Below are 26,555 nucleotides of genomic sequence, written 5' to 3' on the forward strand. Positions count from 1 at the left end.
TCATGAGATTCAATGATACGGTCTGAGATCAGCTTCTTTCCCTGCCTTCCTTTGCTCCATCCTACCAAGACGGCTGCCAAGAATTTCCAGGGCTACGTGCCTGCTTCCCTCAGTCAGAGCAACCCCAGCAAACACCTATCTCTGTCTCAGGCTCTGGTATGAATTAAATCATAGCCTACCCCTGAATCAACATATATGGCCAGGATGTAGGTTTATGTTAATTGCTTTCACACCTGGTTAGCACCAATAATGGAGTTGGGCTTCTCCCCACAAGGGCAAGGCAAAGTTCTGAAAAGGAAAAGTGGGCAAGTGACAAAGAAAAAAGGAATGGATGGGGAGACCATTACAATGTTCGCCACAGGTAACCTCAGAGAAGTCTTCACAGAGAAGATGGGCTTTGATCTGGTCAGAGGGAATCAAATAGCAGAGGAGCAAGGAGGTCTGTTTTTTTAAAAAGAAAGGGGAGTAATCGTCCAATCTGGCTGGACCACTGATGTCAGGTGAAAATTAGTAATCCTAAATGGATAATTTGAGAGCATATCATAATGGAGGACTTCAATTGTCTGACAAAGGAGTTTGGACTTAATTCATTAGGCAGCAAAAAAAAAAAGAAAATGACTCTACCTCAATCGTAGACCTAACACTGTCAAGTTAAACTCAAAACAGACACTAGATAATTAAGTTAAATTACCCATAATGTACTTGGATGTTTCCTCCTTTCTTTCCTCCCACACCCTCCTCCCTTTCAGCAAACCTCTACAGAGTACTTTCAAAGAGGCAGGACTTGAGAAAAGCTATGAAGTCCCTTAGCCTCCTGTCTTGCCAATGGGTTTCAGCCCCAGGCAAGTTCACTATGGATTCAATGTGACCAAAGAAATGACAGTAGAATGTTCTTTGGGTGAAAGGGTTATACCCAACTTTATTTCCACAGTGGCAGGTCAGTCACTAAAATCCCATCCACTCAGAGTGAGTCTGCCCTCAGCAAGCCAGTTTCTGCCTCTGGGCCTGTCTACCCGCACAGCCATCCCCTGGGCCTCTGTCCTCGGCACTGCCACCACTCCAGCCTCTGCTCTGCTCTCCTGCAGCCTTGCAGCCATGCCACTGTGTCGCCCAGAGCACTGGGCAGGGCTCTTTATATAGAGTCAATAACAATGTGTTGCCCACACAAGTGCAGTGAACTAGCCAACCAGGGCCAGGTGAGAATCCTGGCCACAGGAACCTTCATTTTATCCACACTCCCAACTCCCCATCTTTTGTTATGTGTCATTCCTTTCTTCCCTGTGTTACCTGAGCTCAGGGTGCATCTGAATAAACACAACTATCTTCCCTAACCCAGAAACTGTAGCTTTTCATTGTCTGAGAAGTGAAACGGCTACCTTAAGAAGTTAGGTTTACTGCTTAAAAGAAAACTTCTAAAAAAAAATAAAAGTCACATACTGTATGATCCCAACTAATGGATATTCTGGAAAAAGCAAATCAATGGAGACAGTAAAAAAGATCATGTTTGTCGGGGGCTAGGGGAGGGAAGAATGAATAGGCAGAGCACAGAGGTTTTTTTAGGACAGTGAAGCTACTTTGTATAATGATGGATCCAGTCAAACCCATAGACTGGACACCACCAAGAGTGGCCCCCTAATGTAAACTGGGGACTCTGGGTGATGACAACGTGCCAGCATACTTAGGTTCATCGACTGTAACAGATGGCACATCAGGGGGAGGATGTTCGTGGTGGGGGAGGCTGTACAGGTGGTGAGGACAGCGGGTAGATAGGAAATCTCTGTACCTTGCACTCAGTTTTGCCGTGAACTTAAAACTGCTCTAAAAAATAAAATCTTTTAAAAAAAAGAGAAAAGAGGAGTTTATTAATCCAACCAATATTTATTAAGCCCTCAGATGCACCAACTACGAATGACACACTGTAGTATGATCACACATACAGTTCCTGCCCTCACAGAACTTATATTAACTTGTTAATCAGATAAAGTCATTGTACTTAATGAGTTACCCTTACAGATAGCATAATTCTCTGCGCCAATAAAGAGTTCCATGCCTGCTCCAGCAGGTTGCCAATAGACAATTCCAATTGTCTTAAAGGGGAAAGGCCTTGCAGCCCTGAGAGAGAGAACACCCCATAGTCAGTAATCTCACCTAAAGCTTTTGAAAAATGCTGCTTCTGGGACATCATCCCCACAGACTGATTTGGTAGGTTAAGGGGGTGCCCAGATGCCACATTTTGTCAAGGACTCCAAGTGGTTCTGATGCAGGTTTGACAACAAATCATTTGGTAATCAATTTCACGCCAATAACAGTAATCACTGCTGTTGTTCTGTTCTGATGGATTTAGAGTCTTAATGTGAGAACTCCAGAAGAAAACTGGGCAGCCACCAATGTCCATGACAAGGAAGTTCCTGAGAAACAGAAACACAGATCATCAATACACATCTGTTCACCTTCATAAATCAATCAAATCTAAGTTGAGGCCAATATGATGTAATTATTCATCTATCATATTGACAAAGACTTTAAAACACGTAGAGTATGTTGAGAATATAGTGATATGGACACTCCTATACTTTGCTAGCAAGAGTGTAAATTGGAGGAATTTAACTAAAGCTCATTTTAGCAATAAATATTAGATGTTATAATGTAAATGTTTTGATGTAGTAATTTACATTCTAAGAGTCTTTCCCAAGGAAATAACTCATGCATACACAAAAAACCCATAAAGATCCATGGATAAGGCTATTTATCACAGACTTGTTTACAATATAAAGAATTGGAAGCTACCTACCTGTCTAACATAAAGAACTGGTTAAAATGGAGGAACCCATCTAACAGAATAGAATTCCCTTAAAAACTTGTCCATTTATATTTATTAAGAATGGAAATATACCTCCATCTGGCCTTTTAAAAACTGAATGTACAGTATAATCTTATTTGTAAATAAAATAGATGTGAAATACATAGACCCAAGAGGAAAAGAAATTATTGAAAGAGTTAAGAGTGATGATTTATGGGTAATTGCTACTGGAAATTTTATTTATACATTTTTACATATTCTGAATGATCTCTACAGTGAGCACGTATTACTTTTAAAATCTCCTTTCCTCTAAAGCCCTTTGCATTTTTTGAAATGCACATCTGGACATGTTAATAGGCATTGGTATAGGAATTTTCACTGGAGGAACAGTCTCTAAGGAGTATGTGTGCTGCTCTAAGGGGATAAGACAGGGACATAGCAGGGGCTGGAGGGAAGAGGAAGAGGATAGCCAGGGTCTAACCTATAGCCCAGGCTCTCAGACTAAGTCTGAACCCAACTGCAAGACAGGCTGCAGGGGACTGAAAGGGATGTTTTCCCAGCAGACACTGAGACACAGAGGCATAAACAGTATTGCTTCAGTGCTCAGATAGGGCATATGACAGGTGACACAGAGTAGACAAATAGTTAGACAAAATACTCTCCTAATTCAAAGCCACAGGAAGGAGCAGTGAGGCCCTCTGGGAATGCTGCCCCATCCTGACATTCTGAGGCCAGAAAACTGGAATGCTCTTTAGATGTGGCAACAGAGAAAGCCCTCCTGCCTTAGCAAGAGCAAGTTCAGTGGAATGGCAAAAGCAGGCTGGAGATGGTTGGATGGGGAAAGGAAATGGAGGGGTTGAGGAGTACAGGGAAGTTTTCCCAGGTGGGAAAAGAGAGCATGTTTCACTGCTGATAGAAGCGTCCAGGAGCAGGAGAGAGGTTGAAGATACAGGAGAGAGAGAGCTATTCTCATTCCACCTACAGTCCTCATTTGATTCACCCACATCATAGTTTTAACTATTACTTGTATAGAAATTGTCAATTTGCCACACTTACAGCAAGAGCCCAGGTGCACAATAAAAACTTATTAAGTAATTGAACTTTTTGCTTATTTCCAGACCCAAATAATAACTCATCATATCCCTCTCAGTAACCCCTCTACTGTTAACTTAAAATCACACACACGCCAGTGGGACTGTAAATTAGTTCAACCATTGTGGAAAGCAGTATGGAGGTTCCTCAAAAAACTCAAAATAGAAATACCATTTGATCCAGGAATTCCACTCCTACGAATTTACCCTAAGAATGCAGCAGCCCAGTTTGAAAAAGACAGATGCACCCCTATGTTTATCGCTGCACTATTTACAATAGCCAAGATATGGAAGCAACCTAAATGTCCATCAGTAGATGAATGGATAAAGAAGATGTGGTACATATACACAATGGAATATTACTCAGCCATAAGAAAAAAACAGATCCTACCATTTGCAACAACATGGATAGAGCTAGAGAGTATTATGCTCAGTGTAATAAGCCAGGTGGAGAAAGACAAGTACCAAATGATTTCCCTTGCTTGTGGACTATAAGAACAAAGGAAAACTGAAGGAACAAAACAGCAGCAGAATCACAGAACCCAAGAATGGACTAACAGTTACCAAAGGGAAAGGGACTGGGGAGAATGGGTGGGAAGGGAGGGAGAGGGGAGGGAAAAAGAAAGGGGGCCTTATGATTAGCATGTATAGTGTGGGGGGCACGGGGAGGGCTGTGCAACACAGAGAAGACAAGTAGTGATTTTACAGCATCTTACTATGCTGATGGACAGTGACTGTGAAGGGGTATGTGGGGGGGACTTGGTGAAGGGGGGAGCCTAGTAAACATAATGTTCTTCATGTAATTGTAGATTAATAATACCAAAATTTAAAAAAATGAAAAAAAATCACACACACACACACACAATCCCATTCTCCCTTCGGTGCTCATCCTCAGTGAATGGCACCACCCACCTTGTTGCCCTAGCAAACTACCTGGGCATCCTCTTTAGTGACATTTCTCATCCCTCCCCATAGCTAACAGGTCAGCAAGTGCAGATTCTACCTGTGCAGAACTCCTGAATCTATTCCCTCCTCATCATTCCCACTACCACTGGATTTAGATTACTACAAATATTTCCTTTACCTCCAATCTATTTCTCGTTTTATTGCATACAGCTATCCCTCACACTGTGCCATGTCATTTACCTGCCTATTTTGGGCTTCAAAACAAACTTCAGTTAATGATCGACTGACTGATCAAATAAAGGAATGACTGACTTTAGGGCTAGATGGCCAGTCCTTTCCCAATCTGGAGAAACTCTGGACTAATCCTTTTTTACCATAACCTAATGCCTGCTGGTGTCCAGGCAAAGACTCAAAACATGTGCCTGAATTTTTTTTAAATTAAGGTATCATTGATATACAATCTTGTGAAGGTTTCACATGAGCAACATTGTGGTTTCAACATTCACCCGTATTATCAAGTCCCCTCCCACTGCATTGCAGTCACTGTCCATAAACATAGTAAGATGCTAGATAGGTCATTACTTGTCTTCTTCGTGCTGTACTGCCTTCCCTGTGACCTACCTATATTGTGATTGCTAATTATAATGCCCCTTAATTGCCTTCTCCCTCCCTCCTCGCCCACCCTCCCCAACCCCTCCCCTTTGATAACCACAAGTCCTTTCTTGAAGTCTGTGAGTCTGCTGCTGTTTTGTTACTTCAGTTTTGCTTTGTCGTTATACTCCACAAGCAAGGGAAATCATTTGGTACTTGTCTTCCTTTGCCTGGCTTATTTCACTGAGCATAATACCCTCTAGCTCCATCTGTGTTGTTGCAAATGGTAGGATTTGTTTTCTTCTTATGGCTGAATAGTATTCCATTGTGTATATGTACCACCTCTTCTTTATCCATTCATCTACTGATGGACACTTAGGTTACTTCCATATCTTGGCTGTTGTAAATAGTGCTGCAATAAACATAGGGGTGCATCTGTCTTTTTGAATCTGTGATCTTCTTTTCTTCAGGTAAATTCCTAGGAGTGGAATTCCTGGGTCAAATGGTATTTCTATTTTGAGCTTTATGAGGAACCTCCATATTGCTTTCTGCAATGGTTGAACTAATTTACATTCCCACCAGCAGTGTAGGAGGGTTCCCCTTTCTCGGCATCCTCACCAGCATTTGTTGTTGCTTGTCTTTTGGATGTTGGCCGTCCTAACTGGTGTGAGGTGATATCTCACTGTGGTTTTAATTTGCTTTTCCCTGATGATTAGCAATGTGGAGCATCTTTTCAACATGTGCCTGAGTTTTGTTACATGTTACTTGTTCATATTTACACTATCCAGCAGTAACAGCTTCAAGGAGAGCACTGGTATATAATACAAGGTCACAACAATTATTGCGTGGATATAATGCAAGATGTGCCTAAGACTGGAAAAAACCATTTTTAAAACAGAAAAACAAAAGACAGCTTTCATAATTGCATAATGTAGATTTAGCTTTTCCACCTGGGAGACACTAAGATAAACTATGAAATAATTCATTTCCAAATGAAAGAAGGAGCAATAAACAGGGACTGAAGAGCAACTAACAGAGCTTTGAAAAGTGTAAACTGTGTAACAGCAATTTCATTTTTTTCTAGGATAAAGTGGCAGGCTCTGCTGATGAGGAGGAAGCAATAGCTATAATCTGTATAATCTATTCTCTTCAAATAAAGACTCTAATGTGACATTATTGTCAAGATGCTGGGAATACGCACTCAGTTGAAGAATGACTAATTGCAGATAAGTGTGACACCAGCATCAAGCCATATCTTCAAGAACAGCAAATATACTCTTTTTGACAAAGAAAATGTTAATATCCACCTTTTTCTATGTTGCAAAATTTGGAACAAAGAAGCAAATCAATACAGGAATCCTCTTTTCATTTTCATCATATCAATGGACTAAAATATAACAAAATCTGCACTGGTAGACAGACTCAAAATAGCAGTTGATATTGTGGATAAAAGCTAGTGATAAGCCTTCTACATTGTGTACTTATTTGGGTAGTGTGTAACCTGTGCATTTGAGTAAACAGAGCATATACATATGAAATTATTATTAAGACATAATTATGGGGAATGTCATTTATGACAGCAGTACTGAAGCCTTCATTTAACCTTCGAGTCATTGCTAGCCTTCCTCAAAAAATTAATAATAAAGGTAATCTAAAAAGGCATTTTAAGCAAAAACTTAGAATATAATTTTTAAAATACACAGGAGATACGTAACACAAATCTAAGGGATTCCTGTCTGCCTCATCTCTGAGAGAAGATGCTCTCTACGAGGACAAGATGCGGACAATGGTGAACTTAACTCTGTTACCTGAGTTTCATGTCTCCTTGGTGTTTTCTCAGTGGGTGTGACAGTTATTAGTTCTGTTCAATAAATATTTCCAGTTCTCCACCTTCTGGACATATGGTAGGATTGCCTCCTGGGCTCTTTGGGCTGGGCAGAGTCCTCCTGACTAATGGGTTGTAAACAGAATTGACCTATATAACTTGTGTGCACAACACTTCATTACAGGTTCTGCCCCAACAACCAGCAATACTCCAGACAGTAGCTACTCCATCAGTCTGGATTATAAAACAATGTAAGCAGAAACTCACAGCTGTCCTGCTATAGAAATATAACATGAACAAAAATAAATTCTTATTTTTGGCCACTGAAATTTTGGAGTTACTTGTTAGTGCAGCAAAATCTGGCTTAGCCTGGCTAATACAGTAAGAGTATCACTACTGCCAACACCTCATTATTACTTTTCCCTTAATCCTGACACCCCAACATTGACAAAAACTCTTTCTTAGGTTCCTGGAGACTTCACTGATAAACACTGGCACTTTCGAAATGGCATTAATAAATATAGTGGGAGAAGAGAGAGGGCAGAATGCAAAGGCTCAGAGGGTGAGCGAGGAGACAGACTAACGAGCTTCTACCACTTCTACGTGACCTTGGACAAGTTACCTCCTTTGTCTATAGTTCCAGTTAAATACAAAAAATTCTCAGAAAGGGCTTTGATTGTCTTAGCTTAGTTAACATCCTCACATCTGTGGTAAGAATTTAGGTTCTGTGATTGGAAGTTTCACTAGAGCCACAAGGTTAGAACAGAAGGTAGAACAGTTCCCTAAAATGCAGAAGTGCCATTACTTGAACACAGGAGGCACACACTAGGCAGAAAAAGCCCAGCGATATTCCCAGCAGATACTTCTCACTGCCCTCAGAATATTGTTACAAAGATCCATTACAAATCTGGTCTCTTTCCACCCACTCAGCATTTTAACCAGACTCACCTAGGAGTCCAGTTGCTGTGACTTTTCACATCTTTAGCTTCCCTCTGCCTGGAATCCCTCCTCCCCCTCCTCACATGGCTAAGCTGAACTCATTCTTGCCATCTCACGCTAGGTGTCATTTCTTTGCTGCTAGAGAATATGACCGCCCAGTAGGAATACCCAATTGGGTTTCCCCTTGAGAAATAAAACTTAATTGTATGAAGCCACTGAGATTTGGGGGTTCATCTACTGCAGGAGATCACTTTACCCAACAATCACCTTTATAAATACCAAGGAAACAACAAAAAGATGCCAAGCCGGACAACAGAGCAACAGTAGCAAAATGCATGTTGCAAGACTGTTGTCAGCACCTCATAGCAGAATCCCCCCTTTATTTACTCTTTATCTCCCCTCCTGTTCATAGCCTGTTTTCTTCGACTGGCAGTCTACATGTATTTTCCCCACTTGTTGACCTCTCACTCATCCCCTATTCCGTAAAGTCTAGATCTTGCCCACGCTCTGCTGAAACTGCACACATGACCTTCTAGCTGTCAAATCCCTTGAAACACTTTTCAGTCCACATGGAGTGGCTTTTAATATGCAACAACATGCAGATTTCTTTTCTTATTTATTTATTTATTTATTTGTATCATTAATGTACAATTACTTGAACAACATTATGATTACTAGACTCCCCCATTATTAAGTCCCCCCCTACATACCCCATTACAGTCATTACCCATTAGTGTAGTAAGATGTTATAGAATCATTACTTATCTTCTCTGTAGATACTGCCTTTCCCATGTCCCCCTCAACTACATTATGTGTGCTAATCATAATGCCCCTTTTTCTCCCTTATCCCTCCCTTCCCACCCATCCTCCCCAATTCCTTTCCCTTTAGTAACTGTTAGTCCATTCTTGGGTTCTGTAAGTCTGCTGCTGTTTTGTTCCTTCAGTTTTTGCTTTGTTCTTATACTCCACACATGAGTGAAATCATTTGATACTTGTCTTTCTCCACCTGGCTTATTTCACTGAGCATAATACCCTCTAGCTCCATCCATGTTGTTGCAAATGGTAGGATTTCTTTTCTTCAGATGGCTGAAAAATATTCCATTGTGTATATGTACCACATCTTCTCTATCCATTCATCTACTGATGGACACTTAGGTTGCTTCCATTTCTTGGCTATTGTAAATAGTGCTGCAATAAACATAGGGGAGCATATGTCTTTTTCAAACTGGGCTGCTGCATTCTCAGGGGAAATTCCTAGGAGTGGAATTCCTGGGTCAAATGCTATTTCTATTTTGAGATTTTTGAGGAACCTCCATACTGCTTTCCACAATGGTTGAACTAGTTTACCTTCTCACTAGCAGTGTAGGAGGGTTCCCCTTTCTCCACATCCTCGCCAACATTTGCTATTGTCTTTTGGATGTTGGCCATCCTAACTGGTGTGAGGTGATATCTCATTGTGGTTTTAATTCGCATTTCTCTGATGATTAGCAATGTGGAGCATCTTTTCATGTGCCTGTTGGCCATCTGAATTTCTTCTTTGGAGAAGTGACTCTTCAGTTCCTCTGCCCATTTTTTAATTGGCTTATTTGCTTTTAGTTTGTTGAGGTGCATGAGCTCTTTATATAATTTGGATGTCAACCCCTTATCAGACATGTCACTTATGAATATATTCTCCCATACTGTAGGATACCTTTTTGTTCTACTGATGGTGTCCTTTGCTGTACAGAAGCTTTTTAGTTTGATATAGTCCTACTTGTTCATTTTTGCTTTTGTTTCCCTTGCCCGGGGAGATATGTTCATGAAGAAGTTGCTCATGTTTATGTCCAAGAGATTTTTGCCTATATTTCTTTCTAAGAGTTTTATGGTTTCATGATTTACATTCAGGTCTTTGATCCATTTTGAGTTTACTTTTGTGTATGGGGTTAGACAATGATCCAGTTTCATTCTCTTACATGTAGCTGTCCAGTTTTGCCAACACCAGCTGTTGAAGAGGCTGTCATTTCCCCATTGTATACCCATGGCTCCTTTATCCTATACTAATCTGTTCTTGTGCCAGTACCAAATTGTCTTGATTACTGTGGCTTTGTAGTAGAGCTTGAAGTCAGAGAGCATAATTCCCCCTGCTTTATTCTTCCTTCTCAGGATTCCTTTGGCTATTCGGGGTCTTTTGTCATTCCATATGAATAACTATTTGCTCTAGTTCACTGAAGAATGCTGTAGGTATTTTCATAGGAATTGCACTGAATCTGTAGATTGCTTTAGGGAGGATGGCCATTTTGACAATATTAATTCTTCCTAGCCAAGAGCATGGGATGAATTTCCATTTATTAGTGTCCTGTTTAATTTTTCTTAAGAGTGTCTTGTAGTTTTCAGGGTATAGGTCAACAATATGCAGATTTTTAAGGAGTTATATTTATACATTTCCCCTTCTAAAAATTAATGCTTTTAAGCTCCCTTTCTCACTGGGTAAGAAAGAAATCCCATCTCAGCTATTATTTGAGTTTTCTTTCCATGTCTTGAGTTACGCCAGATTCAACAGAGGTTTGGACAGCACGGAACACTTGGGGGCGGGGGGCAGGGGTGGACATTGGTTTGAAGAGCCCAGAGTGACATGCTTCTTTTCCAGCCCATTCACTTCCCTAGGAGACAAGTGTCCTCCTTCTGTCCTAAGCAGGGCACAGTGGTGGCTTCCTTGATAAGAAAACCTGGTGGCCCCTAGGTGGACACTGCACCTGCCCAGAGGCGCAAAGGGCAGAGGCCCCAGGCCTCACTGCTCTGAAAGCCTTGGGGTCCAATGCCTTCATACCTCTGTAGGGAGCTCTCACCTTGCCAACTAGTGCCTCCCAACTCTGCAGTCTCCTTGGAGTCTTTTCCCTCCGCTCTCAAATAATTCAGCTCTTCTCGGGCTCCCAGAGGGACAATGGAATTGTTCAGCTCCAACCTCAAACTACCTGGTTAAGCAAAGAAAAAGTGAATATATATCCGACTAACACACACCTTTGGGGATTAAAGACTCAGCGGATCACCCATGGCCCCTGCCTTGCTTGAGCCTTTCTGAAGCAGAGAACAATTTCCCCTCCTTGAATTCTGTGAATGTGCTGTCCAAGTTTTCCTCCTTTCTGTCTAATTATTCTTCTAAGTCCTCTTTGTTCTGCCCATCCCTAAACCAATGTTTTTCTTTTCCTTTTTATCCCTAAAAGTAGTTTGAAAGATTATGTACTCTCCATGTACATTTTTAAGTTGACATCTTTAAAATGTTTCAAGTCTAAATAGTTGTAAAGAATAAATTTTCTAGTATATTAATATCAATATTTTTAAATGAAACTTTTTCATTGTTTTAAATAAATCTAATGGAATCTACAAAACATGGAATTTTATTATAACCCACTATCTTCCATATTTTAAAATATTTGGACAACCTCTTCTTTAACAGTTGGCATTTTGCATGATTTCGTTTTCCCTTTGATATCATATATCCTTTTCCAAGAATTTAACCTGAATATATTTTTTCTGTTACATCCTTTTATTGATTACTCCCTTACTTCTTCTTTGGAAAAAAAGTACAAATTAAAATTTGCTCTCTTTTCCATAGCCATAAGCCTCTAAATGTTAAAGATCTCTTCTGTGTTGAGTTGTCATTACAATGATTATTGGTACATTATTGATCAAAACAAAAATATTATAAACTTGATAAATAATTATTAAACAGGAAAGTAAACATTTCCCCAGCTGTACTGAGGTATAATTTACACCGAAAATAAATAAAATTCACCCATCTGAAGTGTACATTTTGATGAATTTGGACAATTTTGTTCAGTTATGTAACCAACACCACAATCAAAATCATGGTAACAAAACATTTCCGTAACTCCAAAAAATTCCCTCTTGCCTCATTGCAAGCAATCTCCAACTCTTACCTGTGACCTCAGGCAGCCACTGATCTGGTTTCTATCACTAGTTTTGCCTTAAAAAACGAATTTTTACTGGAAATCCCTATGATCTGAAGGTTTGTGTCCCCTCAAGTTCACATGTTGACATCTTAACCCCCAAGGTGATGGCAGTAGGAGGTGGGGCTTTCGGAAGGGGATGAGCCCTCATGAATGGGATTAGTGTTCTCATAAAGAGACCCCAGAGAGCTCCCTCACCCCTCCCACCAGGTGAGGACCCAGGGAGAAGGTGCAATCTATGAGCCAGAAAGCAAGCTCTCACCAGACCAGACTCTGCCTGCACCTTGATCCTGGACTTCCAGCCTTCAGAACTAAGAAATAAATTTCTGCTGTTTATAAGCCACCCAGCCTGTGGTATTTGTTATAGCAGCCCAAGTGGATTAACAAAGAAATGCATCTCTTAATTTATGGAACTAGAGGTATTTTCCCCTAGTCGTCTGTTGGTAAATATTACTTGTCACTAGAATGAGACAGGGTTCAGTATCATTTCTATTCCTGCTTTTCACTTTTACAGATGTAAGCCTGGAGAAACAGCTGGAGACCACTGGCTGGCAAAGGGGCTGCTATTTAGTCACTAGGGTCATTCAGTTGCTCAGAACTAGCAGCAACATCTCCAGTTGCCCCTGTGTCTGACGCCCCAGAGGTTTTTTACCCTCTAGGATAATTCAACAGGAGCTATGAATGGTGTGGCTTTCTTTTGGAAAGTAAAAGAAAAGCAAATGTGTACGGGTAAGAAAGAAGCAGTTGCTGCCTCCAGCCTCACACAGGCACTTTCTTAGAACACTGAAGAAAGATTGGAAATGGGCTCCCTTAAGAAGCCTTCACCAGGAGACCTGTATCCCAGTTTGAAGACCTCTGCCTTAAATAGCTGGTGCTAGTTGGTGTCAGTCCCAGATCATCTGCTCATCTACACTCTCCTTACATAACCTAATCCACACCTTTGTCTTCAACTGCCATAGACAGGCTGGTAACTCCTAAATCTCTTCTCTCCAGCTCAGACCTCTGTCCTGAGTCTAAGAACTGTATATTCCATTGTCTGTTTAACATCTCCACTTTCCACTCTTCCGACTCAAGTTTGATACATTTTCTTTTAAGTACAAACTTACCCTAGCCTAGATTTAGGAAAAAATATTCAGCCCCATACGTTGAATTTAAAGCCAAGAGGCTGGCATTCTTCTATCACTTTACTATTTACAAATTTCTTTCATCTATACACATGTGCATAAAGTATAAAGTATGTAAAGTATACATGGGACTCTTAACAGTAAGTGCTTATATTTTACAGATGCGGAAACCAAGAGTCTGTGAGGTAAAGCAAAAAGTCCACTACATTCTGAAAAATAAAAAAGAAATAAAACATTTATTCTCTGCCTTGACTTGGTTGGAAAGAAGTTACTTAAATAAAGATACTGCAAATCAACACAAGCCTGCACACACTAGGAGCCAAACTACTGTTCAAATAGATGATACAAAGGAAATTCTTCCGCTAGTTTCAATAAAAAGTAAAATAGATTTACAATCTATGTAATGGCACTGTATCTCATTTCCTTATGGAAATATGAAAAAATTGTGGCTAAGAAATATATTAACTAACCCATAATACCTGAGACCCAAAACAATTTGATTAACAACTATCAGCGATTTAAGGTTTGTCCAGCCAGAAACAGGAGGTGAGATGGGTCACTTCCTTGGCTTCCTTCCAACAACTTAATTCCATACAAAGAAAAAAGGTTTTCCCATTCTTTCACGGATTGTGTTTTCAACATAGTCATTCAATGAATGTAAATTTCCTGTCCTGAATAATGTGTTTGTGGACTGTGGGGATAAATAATGTCTTAGGCTTTACACATCTTAAACAAGTGTTGTTTGTAACAAACCCCTGGCAAAAGGGCATCTCAGGAGTCTGGTATAACTCAGAATAAACAATTTTATATCTTCCTAAAATGATGGTCAAGAAGCGCTCAACCCAGTAGTTAAAAACGTATTTCTTTCCTCTTTTTTTTTCCTTAGCTGTTTCCATGTCTCATCTTTGGATCTTATTAATTACGGCTGAGATTGGTCTTGTTTTTGTTTCATCTTTACACATAAATGATAACTTTCAGTTTACTTAGTCATATTTATTACTCTTATATTCAGCTCTATTGCTTGTACATTTTTGGACTTTGGATGCATAACTCTAAGATTTTGTTGGTTGATAAGGAATAAGGCCTACTCTATTACCATGCATTTTATCTGGCAAAGACCTGCAAAAGTCAAAATGCAACCAGTCAGTAGACAAGGGCTTTGAATAAAGGAATGCATGCATTTCAGTCCAAACAGTTTAAAGTCATATTTTAACTGAAATCTTTGACTCTACTTTTAAATTGGAGATGATGGTAGAAGCACAGCTTTCATTTTACAGGAGCCAAGGGGAAACTAAGGGTCTCTAGGACGTGCTAGGTTCAAGTATGCCCAATTCCACCTCTGGACTTAGAGCTGCTTCTGACATTTTGAGGCCAGCCAGCAGTAGGTCTTTTGGGGAGTGCAGAGCCCACAGGGCTGAGAGAGCTGAGGTCCCCATGTGAAACAAGCTCCACACTAACTTCACCCTTTCAGGTGCCCTGCCTCTGCTACCACATCTTCCTGGTCCATTCCTCACTCCATCTTACTCAAACCAGAAATGTAAGCCATGTACCATTAATTCCCAACTTTGAGTGTAAAATAAGATTGTAGCAATCTCATGGTATCGAAAGTACACAAAATCTGGTTCCTTTTAGAGGGAAATGGTATTTAGAAGCCAAAATCTAAGTTCCAATGTGTCCATTGGTTCTGGGGTGATATTGCTTCAAGGCACTTTCAGTGGTGAGAACTGCACATAACAACTCCATCCAAACTTCCACACTAAGAGACAGCCAAACTCTAGTGTGGCTTCAAGCAGCATAAGCCATATCCCTAGGGTGACCCCAGCCCCTCCTTTATATGCCTGCCTGGGAAGCTCAACAGTGCCAGGGAACTTATTATTTGATCCAGAGAACACCTGAGATATCCCTGACCAACTTTTCTTACAGCATTCACTAAAAAGGGCTTATAATTGTGAATCATTCCCCTGTCCCTTTGAGATGTCTATACATACCCTACAACTCAGTAGTTATCTTCATGAAGGCCCTGAAAGCCATTCCTTTGAAATGTAATCATCAAGAAGGAAAGGGTCCCTGTCTCCCAATCTGTGGGAGGGTAGGAGCCTACCTTCCATCACGCTAGCTACATATACACTAGCCTGATCACACCCACACTGACCAGCCCTTGTACATTTTCACTTGAGCACCCTTTGTCTCCTGACTCTTTCACTCTCCCTTTAAAACACCCAGTTACTCTGCAAATCAGAAGGCAGCTCAGCTCTTATCTCTATTGTCAGCAATTCCTGAATAAAATCTGTTTTCACAGCTTTAACTAATGTTCCACTTTATCTTTGATGGTGGATAGAGCTAGAAAATGCCCAATTCTAATTCAGGAGAACAACATCTCTTCATTGCATATTATCTCCCTCCTTCTACATTGAAAGCCTTAGGTTGCCCCATGCAATCAATATATTTACTCATTTGCCATGTCCTACAACACCTAACAGTGTGATGAAACTAACAGTACTATCCATCACAAACCAAATTCATAAGGCTCCTACAGGTCTTTTTCTCTTAGAATATACCCGACCAGTCAGAGCACAGGGTTCAAAAGATAAGTAATTCTTATCTCCATATTGTTATGCCATCAACTTGCTAACCACTTAGATTCATTTGTTTCTGTCTGCATTCAACTTTAGGATTTTTAAAAATCCTCTTTGACTTAATTTTTTGAATAATTAAAACATTTACATGGTTCAAAATTCAAAACTGCATAAAAAAGATGCTAAGAGAAGTGTCACTCTCACTCTCTCCCTATTCTTTTCTACTCTGTTCACACCTGTGTCATATAGGTAATCATTTTCCTTGTTTCTGGTTTATCTTTCCTGTGATTCTTATGCAAACAAGCAGATACACAGATATGAGAAAGGGATCATGGGCGTAGTCAGAGTAGGGTGAGGGCCTCTGAAAAAAAGCAAGGCAGGATAATTACAGTCAGAACAATGTAACTACATGCAAGGAAACCCCCTACCAAAACTCAGTGTTAAACATTAAGCTCTGGAGTCATTCTTCAGTAAGATCAGTCAGTTAATGTTCCCCAGATAAAGGAAAGTAGCCCATGTTTTTTTTTATGCTATGCATTTGTAATCACGTGTAAGATTCACTTTAGCATGCTAAAAGGCCCAGGCCTATGTACTGTCTTTCCTCCTTTAGACCTGATGAGGTGATTTGCAATCTGGGCAATTAATAATGGCAAGCAAGCCCTGCCATAAACAACATAGTAAAAGGCAGGAAGGATTCCACCTTAAAGACAAGATTGCATTTTAATACCCAGGAATTTAAGAAGTAAGATTCTTAACTTACTCTTATCAAACAGACAATAGCTCAACCCACCTTGGGGGCTGGGCAGGCGGTCTTGTTTGAAAGCTCCCAGACCAAGACCTAGTATCTCAGGGAAAAATCACAGCAGTAAATTTCTTGTGTTAAGTTAATTTTAAATATTCAGGGACCACTTAACAAGTCCACACCCCTAAGCCCTTTACCACATTCCCAACAGCCTTTAAAACCCTTAGACAGTGCACATCCATGGGCTCTCTTGTCCTCTCCTGGCATGAGCCAGGAGCTCTGTCTTCTCACTTTCTCTCTAAATAAAAGCCTCACCCTGGCTCTCCTACCTTGAGTCTTTGCTAAGTTCATTCTTCGACTCTGCAAATAAGAACCCCAGCATCATATATACAGACATAAATTCTTATTCCAACCACCACCTTTATTTTAAATACAAAAGTAACATGCTTTAGATGGTCTTTCCACATTGCTTTTTTCACTTAACAATATAGCTTAGAAATTCTTTCATATCAGTTCACAGAGATTCTGTCATTCTTTGTTATGGCTGTATAATACTCCATTACTTAGCTATTCCATGACTGAGTCAACCAATCTCTTAATGACAGGAATGTTGGTTGTATTTTTAATATTTTGCCTTCATAAGAAATTCCACGATATATTATTTCATATGTTGCTTTACATTTTGGGGGGTGCTTCCTCAGAATAAATGAATCTAAGCTGTATTTCTGGATCAAAGGGAATGCAGCCCTGCTTTCAAGACATGTAGATGTCAACTAGTGAGACCCATTTGATGTTGTCTTATTAAATATTGCTAAGTTCTCCTTAGTTGTTGAACCTCTCAGTAGTCTTCCAGCTGTGCCTGAAAGTGACTCTTGCAGTCATGCAAACGCTGATGTCGAGAGGCATACCTGTTGCAGGTGCCAGAGAGTGGAGGATTTATTCTGAAAAGAAAGCCAGCCTTTTCATCTTTCCCACCATGAGTCTGCTGTGTCTGCATGTCCAATAGACTGAAATCAGAGTTCATGCAGGAAAAAAAGAGGCCACAAAGAACAGCAAGAGCTTTGCAAGATGGACTGGACATTGAGCTGCCTATAGGGAGAGCCTAGAAACAGAGTGTGGGGACTCAGAAGTGGGCCATGGTGCTGGTCTTTCCCAGGAGACCAATGAAGACACAACATGAGAAGCACGGACACTCTATTGATCAGGGAATCAGGACTAGAGCAGCTACACAAGAATCAAAATACAAAAAATAACACAGCTCCTGCAGCACTGAAGGCAGGCATAAGGGCCAGGCCCCTGCTTACCTCGTGTGCTCCTTAGCTAGTGTGAGGTTGTAGAGTAGTTTAATCAAAGCCCTCACAAGTAAAGTTTACAGGTTTAACTTTAAATACAATACTAAAGGTAATTATAAACAGCTTCATATTTTTAATCCAAAATTTAGCTAACATTGTTCCAAACTCATAGAAAACCTAAGTATATCAGTCTTATTGCTGCTGTAACAAATTGCTATAATTTTAGTGGCTTACACAGCACAAATATATTATCTTACAGTCCTGGAGTTTAGAAGTCTGGAAGTGGTCTTCCTGGGCTAACATCAGGGGATGGCAAGGGCTTTCCCAGCTTCTGGAGGCTGCTGCATTTCCTGGCTCATGGCTCTTCCATCTTCAAAACCAGGAATGGCTGATCAGGTCTTTCTCACATGGCACCACTCTGACACTGACTCTCCTTATCTCCCAATTACAGATTTAAGGACCCTAAGATTATAATGGGCCCAACCAGATAGCCCAGGATAATCTTGTTTCAAGATCTGTTGATTAGCAACCTTAATTCTGTCTGAATTTATTCTCCAGTTCCATGTAAACAAACATACAGGTTCTGGGGATTGGGAGGTGACCATGGTTGTGGTCCATTATTTTGCCTCCCACACCAGGTAATACTGGACTTTCTCATTCTTAACTATGTTCCAACACAGTACATTCAAAATCCTGTAAAAGCCTTGAAAATAAAGTGCATCTCTACTAAAGCTCCCGTTAGGACACTGAGAGGGTGTTTTAGGCCTTCACACAGTAAATCCTCTTTAGACATCTCCTCTAACGTTTCTTCCCAGCATTCCTCATAGGAACCACCAAATCTCTACTTTCTCTAGAGTTTCCTTCTCTCTCTCTCTCTCTCTCTCTCTCTCTCTCTCTCTCCCACTCTGCCTCTCTCTCTGCCCATCCTGCTCTCTTCCATCCATATTTATCCCACACTTAACTCCCTGTGGGAGGCATGTATACTAGATAAAGTATTTGCTCCTTCAGATTCAATTTCAATCCTTTCCTGCCATGCTCTGCACCCAGGAAGGCCAACCTTGCCCTCTGGATCCCAAAGCTCAGCTCCTGACTGCCCTACCTCCAGCTACACCATTCAGATTCTGGTGTCTCCCCTTGCTCCTTCAGGCCTCGAAGTGGAAACAGCCCTTTATTGTTGCTAGTTCTGGGGGGCTTTACCACCCCTTGTTGGTTTCCTTAAACCTGGGGGCACCCTTATAAATAGTTCCTCCATTAAATTCTGCTCAATATCCATGTCACTATCAAAAACCATGTGTTTCCTGCAGGAATCCTAATCTTAGGAATATAGTGGGGAAGAGGCCTTGTAAATACTTAGAATTAAGCACACACACACATTTCTCACATGTGCTACAACATGAATGAGCCTTAAAGAAATTACGCTATGTGACATAAACCAGTCACAAAAGGACAAATACTGTCTGATTCCACTTATATGAGGTACCTGAATAGTCACAGGCATAGAGACAGAATGCAGAATGGGGTTATCAGGGGCTGGGGGAGAAGGAACTGTGGAGTGTATAGTTTAGAAGACTTAAAACAGAGTTTTCATCTGGAAAGATGAAAAAATTGAGGAGATGGATGGTGGTGATACTTGCATAACAATATGAACATACTTAATGCCACTGAACTGTACACATAAAAATGGTTAAGATAGCAGCTTTTGTGTTGTGTATTTTTCCCACAATAAAAAGAAAGGGAAAAGTGAAAACTTTAAATTCCTGACACATACACAATAGGGATCTCAGCCTGAGTCCAGACTATGACCATGTCACATGATGGAACATATGTAGGTAGGTCTGGAAAAATGGTGGGTTGGACAGAGAGGTTTCTTTGCAAGAAGGCTGAAAAGTCAATTTAAAGAAAGACCAGGCATCAGAAGTCTGACCCAGAAACAAAGTCTGGCTCATCAGAAACAGAACAATTCTCCAATCCAGGCAGGGTGCCCTGTAATACATTTTCACTTTTTCACCATTACAGTCTTCCTAAAACTTACTGTAATTACAAATTAATTCTTCTTTAATGTTGTTCCTCCCAGGTGCTGAGAGCTCCATGAGTGGGGAGCTCATGGATGCCAATTAGTCTCCAAATTCTTTCCTATCCATGTCTTGGGCCTTTTGTCATCTCCTCCTGACTTGATACAGATTTTTTTTTATTTTAAACAGCCAACTCGATCTAGCTATTGTCTAATGCTTTCCCATTTGGGCCCTTTCAAATTCCCAAAAGAGAAATTACCTCCCTCCTTTTTCCTTCCTTCTTGATCAAGACTGGAACTGAAATACCCAAGCCTGGGTAGAGCCTCCTGGGCGTACCACACTAAGTACGGCCTCCCAGGCCTACCATTCTAAGCAAGATGCTGCTGCTCCTTCTGCAGAAAGCCCAAGGAAAAAAGGGAGGAAGGGACAAGCGAGGGTCTTTGGGAGCACTGAGACTTGCATGGGGAAATTTTCTAGACTGGACCCTGCCTGAATTATGGAGACTTTGTCCTATCTTCCGCCAGAGAGTATTGCATACTCCTCCACATGATTTCAGCACTATTTCTGGCAAAGGCTCCACCTTTTATTTCAATAATCTATCACTGCACATTCTTTTCTGCATGATATTAGCTCCTGTCCCCCGCATCTGACTCTTCTTGCCTCACCCTTACTAGGGCCACGCCAACACAGGAACTCTGTGGGCGTGGGCAATGAAGAAGAACGAGGCGCTGGCCCATGCTGCACCACAGTGTGCGTGAAGACCCTGGGCTAAGTGAAAGGGCCAGTTACAAAAGACTAAATACTATACATAGGCTAGATATTACATTTCCATGGAGTGTCTGGAATAGGAAATCCCCAGGGACAGAAAGTAGACTGGTGGTTGGTTGCAAGGGGGTACGGGAGGGGGAGAAGAGTGCCTGCTAATGGGCACGGGGTGTATTTTTGGGTAATGAAGATGATCTCAAATTGCTTGTGGCGATGACTACACAATCCTGTGAATCTACGAACCCATCTGAACTGTGCACTGGAAATGGGTGACTCGTAGGGTATCTCAGTAAATCTGTGACAGCAAAACCAACTCTCAGTGAGGGGAAAGGAAGACATCAGTGTAAGAGGAAATGAACAATGAGATTTAGAGAAACTGGAGGGAGAGACAGGGTTTTTAAAAGAAAAGAAAAATATGCTTTTATAAAAAATAGGGCTTTTCACCCAATCCTGAGAAGAGTGCTGTCTCTAAGGTATGTTCTGAAAATAGCAGGAACCAGCAGGAGGACAAAAAAAAGAAAGAAAGAAAAAGAAAAGCCTGGCTCAATGCAGCAAAAGTGGAAAACCACAGGCAAAGCTCACTCCGGGACCAGACACCAATGTAAGCAGTCAGAACATCAAGAAGCAAAGGCAAAGAAGTGCCTGGAACAAAGCAGCAGGAAAAGAATCTTGAAATAAAACTCAAGTTAAATGACACAGAAGAGCCCACTTTCTTTCTCCTGGCCTCTTCTTTTTTTTTTTTTCTTACACCCCCATCACACACCTCTCCCTCAGTCTCTGTCACTCTCGGTGTCTCCCTCTCTCCCGATTTGTGTCCCTCCTCTAACTCTGTTCACAACAGGCTCAAGCAGGGCCCTGATACTTCCAGGCCCCAAAGTGTCCTTCTGGAAACGCACCTTCCTCAAGGATGGACAGGCCCAGGAAGTCTCAGGCGTGCGAACGCAGCAGGGGGTGAGCTGTGGCCCTGGGGCATGAGCTCCTGCCAAGATCCAGCTCCCTAGTGGCAGTGTTCCTGGTCCTTCCCATGAGGTTATTCATGGAGCCAGGAAGAAACCGTCTTCATAAAGCAGCCAGGGAAAGTCCCCTGATGCCAGGCCAATCCAGCAGCTTCAAGAGATGACAATTTCTTGAAGCTGGTACCTTCTACTTCCTCTCAGCAAACATCTGGCCTGGGCACTAGACCATGAGGCAGGAAGTCCTGAGTGCTATTTTTTAATTGTGACAGGCAGTCTGGGGGCAAACCTTTTAGACATGGGGCTCACTTTCTGTTCTGCATGCATGCAGCAATTTTTTCTTCTGGGTTGCTCGGGACGGTAGGCAGCATCCTTGCTGGTGTTATGATTCCATCTTACAACTCGGAAGAGACTGTCTCCGTGTCACAGAATGAGTCACTGGGCCGGCCAGGATTAGAACATCTCAATCCCAGACCTAGGTCTTGCCAAACAGGCCCAGTGTAATTGTCAGGCTGACATTCTGGTGTTGCCTTGTGAGGAAGAATGTAAAGCTTCAAGATGTAATCTATTAGTCTACTTGGGCTTTTACAAAATACTGTGATGCCTGTTTTATTGTGAGAAATCTAAAGCTTAGAAAGGCTAAGATTCCTAATGTAAACAAATAACAAAAAATAAAAACCCATACCTTTCCTGATCCAAATCCTATATTCCTCCTCTAAAACATTTATCTAGTCTTCAAATAAAACAATATATACAGTCACCCCTCCCCAATAAATTATGTATCATGCTTTTTAAGAAGTTCTTTCAACTCTGTATATTTTAACAATTCTTTGTAATGCTTAAAAAGAAAAATCTGACATAAAGCAAGGTGCCCTGGCCATATAAAGGCATGAGAGAGTCTGTGGGACACAGGGATGGGGAAAGACACCTTGCCCACATCTTTTATTTGGTTTGAGATGACGAGTCTCCAAAGCAGAACTGCAGGAACTTGAGGGTAAGAACGGGCTGACTTCACTCATGTTTGTTCAGATCTGTGCACTCTGCTCACTTTGGGACCAAATGTGACCTGGCTTTGTAAGTACAACTTACATTTCCAGAACTACACATCCAGTCAGACCCTCTAAGGAATCATGCATATGAAAATTAGCAATTCAACCCCTGGAAAAAGTTTTTAAAAATGATTTCCATCAGTCCAACCCTACTCCACCTACCTTCTACCCAGTTCAAGAGAGACATCCATGGAACTCCAAGAAATACATAATTAAATAAATAATTTCCTGTAGTATATACCACAAGGAAGCTTTTATTAAGTATCTAGTTTTTTATGGTTCTGGGCTAAGTATTGTATAAAGAGAATTTCAAAAAAAACTGGTCAGTATCTTTCTGTAGCTTTTGAAGACTCTACCAGGTGACGGTAGCCAGTGTTTACCTGGACAAACAGGTTCAGGCCACAGCAACAGCAGATGGAAACCTGAAAACCCAACAGTGACTGGGCACTCACACATCCATCTGGCCGATGTCCGTGGGTGGGGAGCCAAAAAATAGCACACAGGAGTAGCGGTTCTGGGTTTCCTAGGGACGCTTAGACTCAACTGCAGACACTGCCTGGGGCTCTTGGGAGATACTGAGTCAATCTCCTGGCAGGCAGAGGAGACTGGAGGGAGGAAGTTGGGGGTAAAGAGCTGAACTGGGGAGGAAGGGGGCACAGGGCAAGCAGCAAGGGTGTGGCCAGCAGAGAACAGTGACTGGTGGAGAGGAGACAGCAAGGGGAACAAAACAGAGCAGCTGTTACTGGCAGCCCCACCCATGCCTGCAGGCCCAAGGGGTTTTTCAAGCCTTCTGCTGGTTGTGGGTAGAGACCTCAGGTAGATTCTAGAATGTTTGTGGTTGGTGGGAATGGTCTTGGTAAAGTTTAAAACATGTGTATTAGCAATCAAAGAGTGAGGGCATGCGAACACATCCACCCAGAGGGAGTGCTAAGTGCCAGGATCAAACATACCTGAGAGAACACAGCCCTTAGATCTGCTCTGATCATGAGACCTCAGCAAAGCCCAAAGAAATCCAGAAGGGGATGAACGGGAACCAGTTTTAGATGACCAGCTGACTGTAGTTTAGAATCAGGCCTTGTGAAAGGCATAGGGGTGACCAGTAAAACCTAACTTGGCATCACAAAGCCTCAAAAGTAAAAGAGAATTCTTCATTAAAAATCATCACATTTACTGATTAATAGCTGCAAGCTTTCCAAACCATTTTAGATTGCTGGCAGGACCCCTGGTACCACCACAGTCCAGACACCAAACACTGATACCATACCCAGAACGAGGGGCCAGGACACAGACAGAAGTATCTCCATTTCAACCCATTCTGATAACACACATCTTTCTGTAATTAATGCATGTCAAAGCCATCTTAATGAGAAAAAGAAGAGGATGGAGGGCGTGAGACTAATAAATTTGTTCAACTTCCGCTGACTCTCATGGAAATATAAATTATAATACACAGTAAGTTGCTATGTTTTTACAAAACAGAATGGTAAAAAAAATTTCAGATTGTCCATGGCCAAGGTGGAGAAATGGACTCTCTCCTACCTACTGGTGGTATACTGGTAAAATTTTTGGAGGATGGCAGTTTGGCAGTTTTATCTTTATGAAATGTCCATGCCTTTCAGCCAGGAATTTGCTTCAGGTATTTGTCCCAGTTTCCATCTGTCCTAGAAAGTTCATCACATGTATGCACAAAGAAGCAAATAATGTTCATTACAGCAGTGTTTAAAATAGAAAAAAAAATTGCAACCAACTTTAACAGCCATCATTAGGGAGACCGGTTAAATTTTGGCACATCCATGGAATATAATATAGTAGTCAAAAAAGAATGAAGTAAACTCATATGGAAAAGACCACATAAGTGATCTTATGGACAGGTCTCATAGACATATTGTTCAATGAAAGTTGCAAGCTGCAGAATACTACAGAAAGCATGACTTTCCTTATGTAAATGCACACACAAAACCATATATTTCTCTAAGTAAATATGATCATGCAAATGCAAAGAAGAAAACTTGGACAGATTTATATGCCAAGATGACAATAGTGACTATCTGGGGAAGAAAGTAGGTTGGGCATTGGAGAATTAAGGGGAATTTTTGTCTTTATCTCTATGGAATTCTCTTTTATGATGAGAATATATTCATGTATTACTTATGCAAGTAAAAATGACTTTTAAAAGAAAGGGGAAAAAAACAAGAACACGGTCTTCAGGAGTTAGACAGAGTTGACCACTGAGATGATGGAGCTTCTTCCCAAGGTGCTAAGAGAGAGAATGTCCTCAACTCTCTCCTCCTGCCCTCTACCTCCAGAGGTGACTGAATGTCTGACCCAAGAGTCCCACATAGCTCGGTTAGCAGGGCAGCCCCAACAATCTATTCCAACACAGTGTGGGAGCCCACACCACTACTGCACCCCTCAGAATCAGGGCTACATGGACCTGAGGACAAGCACTGTGGGAACTAACTTAGGAACCTCATCGTAACGTGATTGATTACCTGTGGCTCCAAAACAGCACCAGGTCATTTCTCTTGAGTCCCCTTCCAGGGCAGCTTCATTCCACACAGAATTCAAAGGACCTCATTATCATGCTATGTGATCCTAGTGAGTCTGAGGTAGCTATGGATTTAAATCAGGAATGCTGGAACCATTTGAACTTACTGAACTGGCATTTTAGCAAGTCCCCCACAAGGGAATTGGTGAGAGACAAAGTTGACAGAATCTGGCATCTCTCCAGCCTAAAAACTGATAGACACAGAGAGTGACACAGAGTAGGACTGAAGCACAGACAGAGAAGCAGCACTACAAACAACCCGACACAGAGGTTGGGGAGAGGACAACCCTGGAAATTAAAAAAAAAAAACAAAAAACTACACATCTGACTGATCAGTACCATGGATATTTACTGTCATACTTCACTCTTGTACTTTTTTTTTCCACGAGAAGTTAAAATGGTAAAGCATGAAGGTGCCTTTCATCCTCAGAGAATGGTTGGCATAAAATATTAACCACAAAAGCTTTCGTTTTCTTTAGAGAGGAACAGAACAATATTTTTCATCTGAACACTGCTAACATGAACATTTACAAACTATTTTGCTGGCAAGATTACAATCACAGATGCACTGAGCCAACAGCATCGCATAGCCGTCCTCATTAATTTAATGAATTGTGACTTCACATGCAGGTTCACAGTCAAAGACTAAAACACTAAAAATGCTAGGATGGTCTTGACTCTACTTAAATTAGAATGAGAGATATGATCATATTTTGAATTTCAGGTCCTATTGTAATAATTATAAAAAGATTCTTCTGTATATAGAATGCACCTACTGGCCCACTACCATAGGATCTTGGTAAATGAAATAAAACCCAACTGAAATTCTGTTGTTCCAGCTCTTGAATCTAGGTGATAAGTGTGTCACACACACACACACACACACACACACACACACACACACACACACACATATACAGTGACATACTATATTTTACATGTTTCTGTGTTTGAAATTTTTCATAAAATCTTATGAAAAAAATGGAAAAACTCCCATTTCTTTCAAAATCTCCTTCAGATTACCCTTTACTAGCACCTTGTTCAGACTTTAACTGGCTTGTGAGTAGCAACTTTGCAGCAGGTTTCTCTGACCTTCTCTGGTGGCACTTTGCAGGTCAGCCTAGGCATAGCAGCTACCTGACTCTCCTAATATAAGCTTTCACCTGGCCACCCCCATCTCCTCATGGCTCACCACAGAATATCAAAACTCCTCTGCCCAGCTTCCCCAGTTCTCAGCACCCAGTCCCACCTTTCTGTTCCATCTTAGCTCTCCATGATCCATGAACTGCTCTTCTCACCAACACTATTTTCTCTGCTGTGTCTCTGCTCACAAAGCATCCTGCCAGGAGTGTTCTTCCTCTGGCCTTCACTTCCCTAAACTTGAGCTCTTCAAGT

The 26,555-nt window shown here is 41.2% G+C and overlaps 1 long non-coding RNA gene across 1 annotated transcript; it reads right to left on the bottom strand.

Moving 5' to 3' along the window:
- Positions 1–1,870: 1,870 nt before the first annotated feature.
- On the bottom strand, positions 1,871–26,555 carry LOC118923828 (uncharacterized). Its single transcript, XR_005029343.2, has 3 exons — positions 26,410–26,555; positions 10,978–11,103; positions 1,871–2,408 (listed from the first exon to the last, which is right to left on the bottom strand). It is a non-coding gene; the product is annotated as an uncharacterized LOC118923828 (long non-coding RNA).

Source organism: Manis pentadactyla, chromosome 3, assembly GCF_030020395.1.
Source record: "Manis pentadactyla isolate mManPen7 chromosome 3, mManPen7.hap1, whole genome shotgun sequence".
In the NCBI taxonomy this organism is placed as follows: domain Eukaryota; kingdom Metazoa; phylum Chordata; class Mammalia; order Pholidota; family Manidae; genus Manis; species Manis pentadactyla.